Here is a 15,410-nt window from a genome sequence, read left to right on the forward strand (position 1 = left end):
CTATATATTTTATATAAAAAAAAAATGAGAACAACTATCAATTACAGTTAACAAATTAGGATGCCAATGTATATATACGTCACACCGGAAGAAGTATCTATAAGTAGAGAAGTTATCCAATAAGGGACAACCATATCTACTACGAGCCATGACATTCAAGAGGCATCTTTACAAGCCAAGACAGGCTTCCTTTTGATGCAGTTTTCAGCCAAAGTTCAGCCAAAGTCTTTTCATATATACATTCAGGGGGAGATAATTTTGATGGAATTGCGTAAAACATCAGTTAGCATATTAATGCACATTGATAACATACATGTATATATATGTAATGCCTCTACTCACATATACATATAATAAAATAAGTCTCCAGACTTACAATGGGGCCGAATTTCCTGCGAATGTACAGTTGTGTGTAGTGTGCTTGCTTACACTTATTACCGGTAATTATAATATATACATATAACTCTATAATGCCTACAGGTGTGACATTTACATGCACTGTACAGTTGGATAAGTCTCCATTTAGTTTTCTACCAGATGAGCATGAAAGTTTATTGTGACTTCGCCATTTGTATACCTCGGTATACTGAGATTTAAATGATTCATAACAGCTTCACTAAATTATATAATAGTTGGTTTGTTTGACAGCTAAAGTTCCCTTATATTTCGTAAAGAATTACCCCGCCATTCTTCGTAATTTTTATTCGTGACATTTACAACAAACGACACTATTTATATCGCTCTTAGCTGATGCTTATTCTGATAATTTCACATTACGAAACAAATTGCAACTTTTCTACTGGAAAATCCTATCGAAAGCATACTTTCACTTTGCAGTAAGGTAAACAAAAACAAGCATGGCATTTACGATTGGTATCTATTTTGATAAGTTCCGAATGAAGATCACGTGACTTTTCGGTACCTCTCTGTTTCAATATTCATAAGAAGGCGGGGCTGAGCATTTCCCGTTCCATTTCTTCGCAGCGTTATAATTACATCTTTAGATTTATTATAGGTAGACTACATGGGTCGAATAATTCAAAAACTAATATTTATCAATTCCATCAAATTTCCAATAAAAAATACGCCTATGAATAAATATATCTCAGTTACGGCACATATAACTTTAAGGTACACGGGCAAATTGACACTAAAATCGTTTCCCTAAGTAACACAATACTGAAATCTAAACACTGGGAAAGTACATCAACATGTCCTACCAAATATGTCGTCGCCAATAATGTTAAGATAGCGTAGTGGCTTCCCATTTTGGATCTTACAACGATGCCAAATAATCCATTTTCGAAGTCCTTCTTCAATTGATTCTGGTTACCGATTAGTTCATCAAAGTACCACATTGAGAACCAACATTAAATAACTTGAATTCGAAATTAGCACCACTAAATTATACACTTTATAGTTGTAATGTAAGTATCGTCTGGTTTGCCATCTAGAACACCAAACTAATGCGGGAACTGTAATTTGATTGCAAATTTAGCTTCAATGTACATATTGCAACTGCTCGGGTTCAGAAAAGTACGAATATTACCACAAGCATTCCAAATAATGATGTATACAAACTGGACACCATTTATTATCGTGGGGTAAGAATCTTTTGCAGTCAAGTAATGTAATATCAATTTTCAGTTTCGGATCGGAAAACTGTCGGCACAATACAAAGTGTACTTCATAGCTCTTAGATAAATGACATGTACCTATTATAGAAATGTATATTTAACTAACCTTAGTCTATTCAACAAATGAATATTATATCTACCCAAATATAGCAATCCGACGGGATTAAAGGTGATTTTCATACTACTAGAAAATGGCGACGACGACGAGGAAAATTTAAAGTTGCGGAAAAGAAACTACTGTGTTGATACAATAGAACGTACATGCTTGATGAAATGGATGGCTATGAGTAGACAAATTATTCATTTGTTGAAAAAGACCAAGGTAAGTGGCGATCCTCGGTGGTAATATTTTGTAAGTAGCTGAATCGAAGATGACCTGGCCCGATACCAAACGGTGCCGGCTTATTCCATGTTTTCAAGTACTATTGCGCTCTGGCCCTAAACCAGACAATCTATCTGTCATAATGTCTAAGTCTGGTGTCAGGCCAGAGTATCTCGGGCTAATACCACGGAAGAGTCTTCAGAAAAGTCATTCCTCTTCTCTGTTTCCAGTCTTTTTTCGACTCTAACATTTTGACTGCATCAATACATACATATATATGTGTTATAATAGCACGATTTATTGGCCATCTCTACGCCATGACACATCACTACGATGGGCCCTATAAATAAGATACCTCTAGTTTTGTACTTGCCTATCTTGTGACTGTATTAGTAACGTGGTATATCGTAATATTCCGTATTTTATCGTGATTTAACGTGGTTTACCGTTAATATCCTTGACAATCCTGATTGATTCTGACCTATCCGTAATGCAACGTAACTGAATCGTACCGTTGAATACTTGATACGTGCGGGTTAATACGGTTGTAATAGGGACTAACATGGTTCAGTACATTGCAAAACGGTTAAGTAGGGACATACCACGATTGTTTGAACCGTACCTAAATTTTGAACATTTGCCACGGATCTAAAAATACTTCCAAGTGTTACTACGTAAGACAATGGCCACTATACGGAAATCTGCGGACCATTACAGAATACTACGAATGATGCCGGTGTAACGTTGAAAATGGACCTCCGTTGAAAATTGACCTCGGGTCAGTTTTCAACGTTGAAAACGGACCCCGAATGCCGTTGAAAATTGACACTTCAGCCCTAACACCAGGGTATATAGACACTACAGCCCTAACACCAGGGTATATAGACACTACAGGTCTAACACCAGGGTTATATAGACACTACAGTCCTAACACCAGGGTATATAGACACTATAGGTCTAACATCGGGGTATATAGACACTACAGCTCTAACACCAGGGTATATAGACACCACAGCCCTAACACCAGGGTATATAGACACCACATTCCTAACACCAGGGTTATATAGAAACTACAGGTCTAACACCAGGGTTATATAGACACTACAGGTCTAACACCAGGGTTATATAGACACTACAGGTCTAACACCAGGGTTATATAGACACTACAGCTCTAACACCAGGGTTATATAGACACTACAGGTCTAACACCAGGGTTATATAGACACTACAGGTCTAACACCAGGGTTATATAGACACTACAGGTCTAACACCAGGGTATATAGACACTACAGGTCTAACACCAGGGTATATAGACACTACAGGTCTAACACCAGGGTATATAGACACTACAGGTCTAACACCAGGGTATATAGACACAACAACTCTAGCGCCAGGGTTATATAGAAACTACAGATCTAGCACCAGGCTTACCGGTATATAGGCACTACAGATCAAACACCATGCTTAATACAGACACTACATGTCTAAAACAATGGTATATATACATCACAGGTCTAGCACCACAGGTATATGTTATATAGACACTACAGTTTTAGCACCAGATGTATACTTACACATCAGGTCTAACACCAGAACATTATATATACAGGTTTAGCACCAGAGGTATATAGACACTATAGGTTTAGCACCAGAGGAATATAGACACTACAGGTTTAGCACCAGAGGTATATGGACACTACAGGTTTAGCACCAGCGGTATATAGAAAAGGGGTATAGGTTTATTCGAAGATATGTAAATTAAGCTATCAATAGCATATTTTTTCTTTGGAAATAGGTTTTAAATGCAAGAAATAAAAGCTAATGAGATAATATTCTAGAATAGTAAGAGGGTAACTTGAGCTATTTCCAACATAAAGCCCGCATATTTTTCAAATTTGGTAATAGCATTCACAGATAGCCCATATTGGCAGATAGTCGCATTAGGCATCTTCTGATGTAAAAAAAAATTGTATACCCCATGGCCAATTCGCAGGAAATTACGGTGAATTATCAAAAATTAGAAACTTATATCCAGATATGTTATTTTTCATTTCAAATGATAAATTTCCTATAGATTCAATAAATATTGCTGAGCTTAACTGGCTAGTACATATTTAGTTAAGACTAGTGTGATTTTGATTTTTTTTTTTTTTTTTTGCAGAGATCATGATATTTGTTGGAAGAACGTTGTTTTTCCTTTGCCTCAAACAACTGCTCCGTTACGAACAACTTTGTGATGACTCACATCAAAGAAAAACAACCACATATTTTTTATGTTGGATGTAACTGCCACCTGGCCAACCTGTGCATTCTAGCAGCTGTCAAGACCCTGCCTATGCCCATTGACGATCTGTTGGTGGACACCTACTTCCATTTCTATTACAGGTTCATATAAATTATACATACTGCTTGAGGTAATTGATCAAAATTCTATACTATTACAACTTCAGTTTTAGAAAGAAAACTAATAATATGAGGTATTTGATGTCTTATCATAAAAAGAATAAATTATCTACCTACCTATCACACTCTGACAGGTATGGGTAGATAAAGGGGACATGAACAATTTATTAGGGCTGGCCAGAAGGATCCTTAATCATTCAATTATTTAACAGAGAAATATGTCAAATTATAAATTTTGAGCTCAAGCAGGAAAGAGAAGTACAAAGAATTTACAAAGTTTTGGGATGTAGAGCCAACCAAGATACTGAACATTGTTCTACCCATTAGTTGAGCCTTGAGAAGTGTGTGAAGTGAAGTGCCTGCTAGATCACTGGCCAGCCCTCCAGAGCTACAGGTACTTCAATTCTCATGATGTGGTGACGAAGTCTGGCCGAATCAAGAGGTTAATTGATGCTCAACTATCATCTCCCAAGATGAGAATGTACTACTTGTTTCTGGCTTTCATCCTAGAGCCATTCAAATGGTTTAACACAACTTTTCGTGTATTACTATAATTCCAATATATATGAAAAGTAGCAATTATTTTGAAGAAAAAGAAGTATGACAGAATATTTCAATTTGTATATGATCATTTGTATGATTGTAGTTCTTGTTAATATAAAGTCTATATTTTTATATGAATGTCACACCCTTATGTTTTAATCATTGATAATTCTTAATTATTTTACACAACAATTTTTGGACATTGGACCATTGTGCCTGAGGCATATGTAGTCGACAATGAAGACAGCATTTCCCCATCCTTGATCAATAAAATTTTTTGGGTAAGTTAAACAATATAAGTGTATAAATCATGAATATGTATTATAAATAACTTGTAAAACATTTTTAAATGATTAAAGCTGACAATGCAAGTTAAAATTATTAATATGATTTTTTTTTTAAATAAGTATACTCGTTTTTCCAAGAATCGTTTATGAGACATTCCCCGGTTGAGGACAGCCATTTTTGTTTTACATTCCGACGACTCACCGACACCTATATAAAGCGCGTGAATCGACACACGTGCGTTCATTTATGTACCTATATACCTAGCAGTCCACAGGTTATATCACCTACAAATAGGTAAACAAAACCCTCACCTGTAAAATTATATGGGACTTTTTTTAGCAAGAAAACATGTCAACTCCTCTAAGTTGTCATTTAGATGTTTCTCAAAATAAAATTCCAACGCAAGTGAATAGAAATCCAAAAATAATCCGTCCACATATCTCCACGTATATCATCGTACCCGACGCACTCAACTGACCATATACACGTGACTACGTACCTGACCCGAACGAGCGACAACTATCAAGGACACACACGTGTCGTTGTACATGTACGTGTAAAACTTAGTGTATATTGAAGTGTTTAATTAGTTCGTATTGGACATATGTTGGGATATAGCTGACAACACATTCATCTATTACTTCAATGAAATATTGTCAGGTGAGTGCAGTGTTTATTTTCAATTTGACATTGTTATTTGCAATATCGGGGCATATGTATCTGAGACAAGATATGTTTAGAATGTTACACGTGTGTCAAGTGTCCCGTGCTTTATATAGGGGGTTGGCCAGTGAAGGTTACTAAGCAGAGCAAAAGAAAAATGGCTGCCACTTCCTTAGATACCACACTGTCATAACTAGGGGATGTCTCAGAAACAATTTTTGAAAAAAAAATATTTCGTTAATATTTTTTTTTAATTTCAACTGCATGTTTTTAAGTTGCATTGTCAGCTTTTATCAATGACATTTCAAATTCTGCAATAATATGAATTAAATGCATTTCTAGGAGGATAATACCAATGATAGAAGTTTGTTATAATTTATTATCAATAATAATTACATTTGTGATAACCTACCAAAGAAAAGCTTGACACTACCAGGTAATTGTTTTCTTTTTATTCTAAAGGTCTGTCAGGAAATTCTATTGCACTGTTGTCGACAAGATGATCAAGAAATTTCCATTTGAGGGTACAGTCGTCGGCAAGTTGAGTTACCTTAACCCTGCTACAAGATCAGATGACACACCAATAGATGTGATGGCCATTGCCAGGAAGTTCCCAGGAGGACTTTCCCAAACTAGAGAGTGTCCTGGGCTCCGTTATAACTGTAACAAGGACATTAAGGTGGTAAAGCCCAATCAATCAATTGATAAACCAAACTAGAGGATGAACTGACTGATTACACTTGAATTCTGAACTTCCTAGATTGGTTCCTGGTAATGGGCCAGTATGGGGAAAATGTGTAATCTCATCACACTGATGACTTTGCTGTACCTTTTAACCTATCCAGGAGATCCTGAAGCTGACAAACACAGCAACAAGGAAATATAATATGTATCACTAATCTTCAGATTTCCAAATGGAATTGAGAGAATAATTAGTGCTTGAATTTAACTTGTACTATGATTTGTTCATATGAAATGATATGTGATGTGTTCTTACATGTATATGACTTGATCATGAACAGTTGGTATGTATTTATTAAGTTGTGTTTGTCATTTTAATAGTTTAAGAAACAGTTGATATTTTTTTCAGAATGAAAAAAAGATATATGAATATTTGGTGTCATTTGCAGCTAGTCAGCTATGTTTATTTAAGAAAATGAAATGTTAAGTTGAGATGTTTGTTAATCATTTGAAAATAGTTGCTATTGTGTTTTTATTAAGTCAACATCTTTATGACTTTAAGGTGACAGAATCAGTTTGAAGTTTTTCATAAAACATGAATTTATAGAGTTCAAGTTATATTTAACATAAAATGTCATTCATGAATATGACTACAATACTTATTTTTATTGAAGTAGTATTAATTTTCAATTAATTTTATAGAATAAATATTAATTATGGCGACCAGCTTGGCATAAAATGCATTCCATATAATTCAGTTGTTATTTCTATTGAAAGTTTATTGGGTTATAGGTATTCTGTGGACATTTGTAACTTATATATAATAGTTGTTGTATTTATTTTACAAAGAAGAGTAATATGTGTGATCAGATGACATTTGTGAAATTGATATGAAGTAGTTGCTATTTTTAAGTCATCTGACCCAAGTAGGCTAAAATCTTTAAATGACTTCTTTTGAATAACTATTGAGACCTAGGAACCTGATTTTGAGCCTGTGACGTGCTGGGATGAAAGGCTACAAAGTTTATTCAAATGAATGACTTTAACCTTTATTCAAAGTCACAGGGGTCAAAAAGGCTGAAATCAAGTTTTTCAAATGATTGACCTTGACCTTCATTTAAGGTCATAGGGGTCTAATAGGCTAAAATCTTTAAACGAATTCTTGTAAATAACTAAGAGTCCCTAAGAGACTGGATATTAAACTTGTAGACTGGTGGGGATCAAGGGACTTTAATTCATGGTCTAATTAATAAAATATATCAGAACCTGAACTTTTCCTATTAAAAGATGTCTTTGTATTGCCTTAATTGTTTGCTACTGCTTTATTCTTTGAGGTGTTGTATAATGTGCCAATAGTCTGATGACCCATGGGCCTGTTGTTTTTGTTAAACACATAGTGCTTCTTATCAATTAACTTTAATTTATCCTAGAATCATGTGAAATCTTGCAAGATGTTAAATGTTATGGAATTTATTCACAAATACAAATAAATGATATAGTTGTTTTTAAACTGTTTTCAAGTTATCTGTACTGTATAGTGTGGCATGTCAACTCAAATGTTGATAATGTCATCAAAAAATCAAATCTAAATCTTCATCAATGCTTTTTCCTACCTATTTATCTTTTCTAATCGCTTTTACTGGTAAGAGCATATTCAATTTCTCTGCATGAAGATGAGAATTTTAATAGCTGTATTGTCCACAAAAAGACATGTAGAACATTCAATTAAAAGCTCATCAGTAATATCGTTCAGAAAGATAACAAAAAGAAGAGGACTGAGTATTGAGCCTTGAGGGACTCCAGCATTAATCCTACCTATTTCAGAAAATGAATTATTGATAAATACTTTTTGTTTTCGATTACTCAGATGATTTTCCAACCATAACAAGAAATTTCCTGAAATACCATGGCCATATGATTGTAATTTTACAAGTACACCTTTGTGCCAGACCTAGTCAGAAATCGAAGCTTTTGAAATATCACAGAAAACTTACATGTGTATTTTTTCTCTCCTCCATATCTATACAAATTTCTGTCTATCTTTTTGTTTCTATGTTTATCTACCGCTGTGCGTGCTTGTCTTTCTGTCTATATTTGTATGATATGTCTATATGTGTACATGTATGTCTGTGTGTATGAGGGTGTATATGTATGTTGTGGTGTGTGTTTTTGCCATAGTGATTCAGCATAAATGTGTAACAAGGTATTAGAATTTTGTATTATCAAGATAAGATTGCAATTGGATAAATAAAAACAACTGACAATGAAAAAGATGGTGAATGATAGTGAGTTTTCATGTCAATATATGCTATATTCACAAAACTGATATAAAAGAAATAAAATTGCCATCCAACATAAAACTTTATTTATAAACCTCTAATTCCTATAAATATTTACTGCAACACTTGACTAAAAGGCTAAGACAACTGTGACACTTCATAAATCTAATATTGGCAATACATTCAACATTTAATAAGGAGAATACAGGTACTGTACCAACCATATGAGAACCAGAAGTCTAGTGATATACATATCTGGATACTATAACGCAAGCACCATATATATCTAGGTTCTATGACACTAGCACCACACATATCTGGGTACTATAACACTTGCACCACACATATCTGGATACTATAACACAAGCACCATACATATCTAGGTTCTATGACACTAGCACCACACATATCTGGGTTATAAACACAAGCACCATACATATCTAGGTTCTATGACACTAGCACCACACATATCTGGGTACTATAACACTAGCACCACACATATCTGGGTACTATAACACAAGCACCATACATATCTAGGTTCTATGACACTAGCACCACACATATCTGGGTACTATAACACTAGCACCACACATATCTGGATACTATAACACAAGCACCATACATATCTGGGTACTATAACACTAGCACCACACACATCTGGGTACTATAACACCAGCACCACACATATCTGGGTACTATAACACTAGCACCACACACATCTGGATACTATAACACTAGCACCACACATATCTGGATACTATAACACAAGCACCATACATATCTAGGTTCTATGACACTAGCACCACACATATCTGGGTACTATAACACAAGCACCATACATATCTAGGTTCTATGACACTAGCACCACACATATCTGGGTACTATAACACTAGCACCACACATATCTGGGTACTATAACACTAGCACCACACATATCTGGGTACTATAACACTAGCACCACACATATCTGGGTACTATAACACTAGCACCATACATATCTAGGTTCTATGACACTAGCACCACACATATCTGGGTACTATAACACTAGCACCACACATATCTGGGTACTATAACACTAGCAACACACATCTGGGTATTATAACACCAGCACCATATATATCTGGGTACTGAAATACTAGCACCATACATATCTGGGTACTATAACATTAGCATCATACATATCTTGGTACTGAAATACAAAAACCATACATATCTTGGTATATAACACTAGCACCAGACATATCTGGGTATAAGAACACTAAAGCCATATATATCTGTGTACTGAAATACTAACACCATACCTATCTGGGTACTATGACACTAACACAATACATATCTGTATACTATAACACAAGCACCATACATATCTAGGTTCTATAACACTAACACCATACCTATCTGGGTACTATGACACTAACACAATACATATCTGTATACTATAACACTAGAACCATACATATCTTGGTACTGAAAAACTAACACCATACATATCTGGGACTATAACACTAGCGTCGTTTTGTCATCACATAAACGTCTGTATTTGGTGTGTATACCACCGCACCGACTTGTCCCCGCATGATTACGTCTGTATTTGATCTAAATAAGGCGTGTATACCACCACATCGACTTGTCATCACATGATAACGTCTGTATTTGATGTCTATAAGGCGTGTATACCACCACATCGACTTGTCACCACATGATAACGTCTGTATTTGGTGTGTATAAGGCGTGTATACCACCACATCGACTTGTCACCACATGATAACGTCTGTATTTGATGTGTATAAGGCATGTATACCACCACATCGACTTGTCACCACATGACAACGTCTGCATTTGATGTCTATAAGGTGTGTATACCACCACATCGACTTGTCACTACATGACAACATCTGTAATTAATCTGAATAAGGTGTTTATTCCACCACATCGACTTGTCATCACATGACGTCTGCTTTTGATCTTAATAAGGTGTATATACCACCAAATCGACTTGTCACCACATGATAACGTCTGTTTTTGATGTTTATACCACCACATGATAACGTCAGTATTTGATCTTAATAAGCTCTGTATACCACCATATAGACTTATTACCACATGACGTCTGTATTTTATCTAAATAAGTGTGTATACCACCACAACGACTTGTCACCATATGATAACGTCAGTATTTGATCTTAATAAGGAGTGTTTACCACCAAATCGACTACTGGGCGGTGGTTTTTCTCGGGGTACTCGGGGACTATACCTCGCCAGACAACACTATAGGAGAACAGTTCCCTCTGGAAAGGGCCATAATAGAATAATATTGACTCTTATGATGATTATACATTTGATGGCTATAGCAAATTACTTTTGAAAACAAAATATGACATAAAAAACTATTATCTATGACCTGATGCTAATATATGTTGAAGAAGTTTAAATTTTTAGCACATAGATACCTTCAATACTTTCTGAAAAATAGTGATAATTGTCAAAATCCAAAATGGCTGCTAGTTGGCCATTTTGTTATCCAATCAGTCCTAAAATACAATATACAAAACTAGTCATAGAGATATATAACTAGTTATATAAAGATATATAAAAGGGATAATAATTAGGCAAAAAATAGAGATTATGACCTGTTTATTACCACTTACATTTTGCGACTTTTATGAACTTTCTCAAATATAGATAAAATTAAGTCCACTAAGAAACCAGTATTAATTGTCTATGACACAGTCTATGTTTTAAGCAAGCCAAATGGAACATTCATTGTTGAATTCCTTATCTGAAAGATTAATTGTACACCTGAGAATAGGAAGATTCCATTTAAATACAGGGTTTAGCATCAGACCTGGGTTGGTTTTTTTTACATAAAAATGTGATAAAAATTTGTCACGACAAAAAATATTTTTAGAAAATATTTTTTGTACATAATTATTTTTCATGACAAAAAATATTTTTTAGAAAATAAAAGTTGTACTTAAATATCAATGACTATTTAAGTACGAAAAACGTTTTGTAGGAGTTTTTTTTTTTGCCGGCCGCTGTTGGCCATCGTAGCTGAGACATGTTCAGTTGACAAGAAAAATAAACCTTCTCTTCACAATTGATAAGACTATGTAAAAATTTCTTTCTAGCTCTATAGCTTTATTTCTTGATATCTTATTCAAAGTACAGATAACATTATCCACCCAGGCTTCATCCATTGTATTAATCTAATTTCTTCAGAAATAGTTTTACGTTTCTGTTTTACAACTTTTTAACCTACTGTGTTATTTTTAAGAAATTTGTACTTGATATTATTCTGAAATTAACCAAATGTAATTCTGGGTGAATTGTGACTATGTGAGCATTCATATTATTTGTATTTGCCGTATAACGTTACATAATATATATCTATAGTTTTGAGAAAAGACCAAATGTGCTATTCCTTTCTTCAATGGAATCCTCTGAACATCCTTGAGCCACATCTCTTAATTGACCGACCATTGATCACCCTGGTAGACTGCTCCTGAACAAAATTTTCAACTTCAGCAAAGAGTAGTGTCAGTCTTGGGAAGCTTGAAATGTTCATCCAGGAGCACTTCAAATCTGCATGCTTGTAAATAAATAAATAAATATGCATAGGTATACCAATGTTGACAAAAGGCAAAGTTTAATTCAATATTTTTTATCCATAGTGACTCAACAAGCACACAAAACATTTTTATATTTATAACTAGAACTGCATTTACCACATTTATACATGTGAATGCATGTGGTATATGTATACTGTGTTTCCAAGGTAACCATTGTTATTATTAAACAATGATTTTATTACACAATGTGACGTGTATATTATTTTCATCCATATGCATGTGTTACATTATTTGACCACCAGGTTTGAACAAGATTGATTTAATTAGTCTAAGATTTATTGTCTACTGTGAAATCATCTATTTTCGTCGGGCTCAATTTTCATAGATTCTAAAATTTTACTATTTGTTGGCACTTAAATTCGTGGAGAAAACCTCACACATTACTGTTAAAATACACAGTCGACACTGTCACCTGTACTGTTTGATCGCCCAAGTGGATACAATCACATGCTAGAGGCGGTACTCAACCAGAGTTTTTACAGGCGTTTCCATCAAACAATTATTGTGTCATATTGATTGATTCAAGATATACTCAATAATTTATACTTTGGTACATGTAGATAAAGTCTACGAAATTTTGAAAACTATCTTTGTTTGAAGAATACTTTCCATCTTTGAACTTGTCATGCTTCTATCTGAAATAGACTTAATGTAGTGAGGTACTTATCATGCTACAATGTATGAACGCATAAACTTACATGACATTGGTATACATTTATTAAAATCAAACCCCCACAAAAATTAATGATTTCACAGTATATTACAAAACCTGTGTATGTTACATTAGCAATCAATTTATTTGGAAAACAAAAGTGTTCTTGCATATCTACACATGGCCTCCAACATTACTGTGAAGCTTCATTAAAATTGGTACAGTTCAGGAGTTGTCAGGACAATATTTGCAGATAACAGACATCTAGGTGGAAAGACATACATCCAGGGAAGTAATGATTCCAGTATACCCTAACTTTGTTGCAGGGGATATAAGAACAAAATTATTTCAACTATATACATTCAATACAATTTAAGTTATTTACCAAATGGGCAGGACACAGATGTAGCTCAGTAAACTGGTGATGTAATTTTCCCGAGCATCTACTATCGCTATCCTTCCAGTGTCTGAATATTTTCTGTTAATTCAAAAATAATAAGTTTCAATAATATGCAAAATCTCTTGATGAAAGCAAACAATATTTCTGATATCCATGATATAGGTACGTAAGCTTGTTTACCTAGTGGTTGACAACATGTATTTCAATTTCAAGAAGATTTTATAGTTTTTACATACAAATGTACATCAGATGGATTTGACATCAGGTCTAGGCTATGCCTATTAACATGCAAGCCCTTTCCAAATTATCAAATTCCATGTATGTATACATTCTGCATAACAAGTTTACCAGATTGATGTGTGTTGTAATGCATGACTTTCCAATGTTTTTGTCATCAAATGAGTTGAAGATATATCCATACCATCTTGAGCTTCACCAATTAGGCTTTCTCAGAAATATGGCCTATAACATGCTGTCTGTGCGAGTGATCTATTACTGCTGTGTTCAAGTGACTTTCCCGATGGCATCCACAAGTAATGAAACTGAAAAAATACAAATAAAATTGAAAAAGAATGAGATTAAACTTTACTTATCACATCTACTCTTATAAGATTATGTTAAATTACATACACTATTTGAAGATCTTTTCTCTAAAGATAAATATGTGTAGTCCTCTGTTTATTACCATAATTGTTTGGTTTTAGTGCAATCTTGACATAAATTGAGCTATCAACAATGTACATGCTTCATGTTGTGTAAATATAACCCAATGTATTCCTGTATATACATTAATATATGTCATTAATTAAATTGGTTACCACCAATTTTGTCAAATCCTAATAGTTCCAAATTAGCTGTGCCACAAATGGAGAGGACAGTCAGCCATGATTTATCATCCCAGAAGGATATTGAATCCACTTTTGCATTTTATATATACAGTATAACTTATCTAAACCACATGTCATCAGAACAAGCATATTTGGCTGGTATGGACAGATTTCCGGATTATACAGATTTAAAATAAAATCAATCAATATATGTAGCAAGTTGCCAGATGCAAATTTTGTCCTAAAGCTACATTTCTATTCTGAAAATATGATTCTAATTAATTATAACTGGTATATTTTTAAAGACGACCACTGGAAAATAAATTCTGCAAACATCCATATATCAAACACCTCATAAGGAAATTATGGCTTTAATCTCTTGTGTATATGGTCGAAACGGCAAAATTTCCAAAAAATCCAATATTTTATTAAAGGCCCACTACCTTTCCTGAGTAAAACATTAAGGTCTCTTAAAAACATTAATAACATCATAAAATATATGCCGATGGCCTTAGATGAGCTTACAATACCAAACATATGCAAGATTTCCTCCGTAATATATGATAACAGTAGAGAGTCATTTCGCTGTTTTGCCGTCCGGCGCAGTGATAGTCAACTACCGCGCCGTATTTAGGATGACGGCGGGAAACATAAACGACCCGCATTATTAAACTTAATATTTTATTTATTTTAATCAAATTGTTCAGAAGGTGGTGATATGTGTAGTATTGTGCAAGTCTACAAAAGTATCAATCTCATTTTACATTTCCATTTTAAAATCAAAAGCCATTTTGGTAAGGTAGTGGGCCTTTAACTAGGTGTCTTTGAGTGACAATAGTTCAAAAACTAGTATAAATAACTATCAATAAATTAATGCATCTGGCCTGAGTAAGATATTAACCTGGCAGTGACCAACAAACATATCTCAAATTTACCATATTATAAAGTACCTTCAACATCAGTTACCTCTACTGATGTCTCTGGTTGCAGTGCCTTTGTCATTGAAGAAGGTCTGGTCAGCATGACATCATGATCATGAATTTTCACGATCACCATAACATCCTGTAATGAGAGTAAAAATTA

At 34.2% G+C, this 15,410-nt stretch overlaps 1 long non-coding RNA gene across 1 annotated transcript; it reads left to right on the top strand.

Annotated features, from left to right (window-relative positions):
- Window positions 1-2,786: 2,786 nt before the first annotated feature.
- Window positions 2,787-7,957, top strand: LOC138310911 (uncharacterized). The gene is made up of 3 exons (XR_011206494.1): window positions 2,787-4,344; window positions 4,603-5,186; window positions 6,319-7,957. It is a non-coding gene; the product is annotated as an uncharacterized lncRNA (long non-coding RNA).
- The last annotated feature ends 7,453 nt before the right edge of the window (window positions 7,958-15,410 follow it).

Source organism: Argopecten irradians, chromosome 16 (genome assembly GCF_041381155.1).
Source record: "Argopecten irradians isolate NY chromosome 16, Ai_NY, whole genome shotgun sequence".
Taxonomy (NCBI): domain Eukaryota; kingdom Metazoa; phylum Mollusca; class Bivalvia; order Pectinida; family Pectinidae; genus Argopecten; species Argopecten irradians.